At 45.3% G+C, this 975-nt stretch overlaps 1 long non-coding RNA gene across 1 annotated transcript in view; it reads left to right on the top strand.

The window, feature by feature from the left end:
* LOC115948180 overlaps positions 1-79 on the top strand; it is a 9,200-nt gene extending 9,121 nt beyond the window's left edge. The window contains exon 3 of the long non-coding RNA XR_004082029.1: positions 17-79. This is a non-coding gene — a long non-coding RNA (uncharacterized LOC115948180). The remainder of the gene's footprint in view (positions 1-16) is intronic.
* Positions 80-975: the final 896 nt, after the last annotated feature.

Here is a 975-nt window from a genome sequence, read left to right as displayed (position 1 = left end):
TTCATTTCAATTCCAGATTTGAATTCCAGCGGCTCCCGCAGGCCTCGGCTGCGGTTCCACAGATCCGTGGGGGAAGGAGAACCCCCAAATTCTGGGATCACCTGGGAACGAAGGACTGGGAGCTCCAAGCCCTGGAAGGGATTTAGGGAAGGGCTGGGAGCGCTTTTGGACGCGTCCTGAAATGTCTTTTCCAGTTGGGGCCTGGAAATCTGTGCCAGTAAACACAGCCCTGGGTTTTATTTTAATAAATTATTCAGTTTGCAAAGTGCCCTGCGTAGTTACGTTCTCCTGGTGTGTTTTGTGCAGTCCTGGAATGGTTTAAAGAAGGAGCTTTAAATATTATTTAATTCCAAGCCCTCCCACAAGCACAGGCCGCATCCAGCCAGGCCTCGGACGCTTCCAGGGATGAGGAATCCACAATTCCCTGCAAAACGTCCCCAACCTCGCACAGAACATTTTTATCCCGAATTTCTCCCTCAGAATGAGCAGCGAACTTTGATTTCTTTCCATTTTCCCCTCAAAAAAAAGTGCTGAGTTTCCTGAAGCTGCGTAAGGCCTTCAAGGCCCGATCCCTAATTAAAACCCCGGCCTTTGTTTATGTCTTTCGAAACCTGAAGCTGCCACTTAAGAAATCTGCAATTAGTGGGGCCTGCAAATTGCTGCCGTGGATGGGGTAATGATCCCCAGGCAGAAAATAATTCCTTTTTAATGAAAATCCCGCCTCAAAAATCACCCCTTAGGAAAGGCCGCGCTGCCAAGGAATTATCGTATCAGCACGGGTTTATCTGCTTTTAGCAGTTAAAGAGGGGGGAACTATGCAAATAAATAATAATAATAATAATAATCATAAAACCAGGATGGTGAAGCTGTTGGAATTTTTTTCAGTTAATTGAAATATTAACGAAGCCTTTTGTGTGTGCGTGAAGTGTTAATTAATTCCAGGTTAATTTTTCAGGACTGAGTTCTGCATTCTCT

This window comes from Geospiza fortis, unplaced genomic scaffold (assembly GCF_000277835.1).
Source record: "Geospiza fortis unplaced genomic scaffold, GeoFor_1.0 scaffold361, whole genome shotgun sequence".
In the NCBI taxonomy this organism is placed as follows: Eukaryota; Metazoa; Chordata; class Aves; order Passeriformes; family Thraupidae; genus Geospiza; species Geospiza fortis.
Note: the sequence above shows the minus strand (reverse complement) of the source record. Positions and strands in the feature narration are given on the sequence as shown.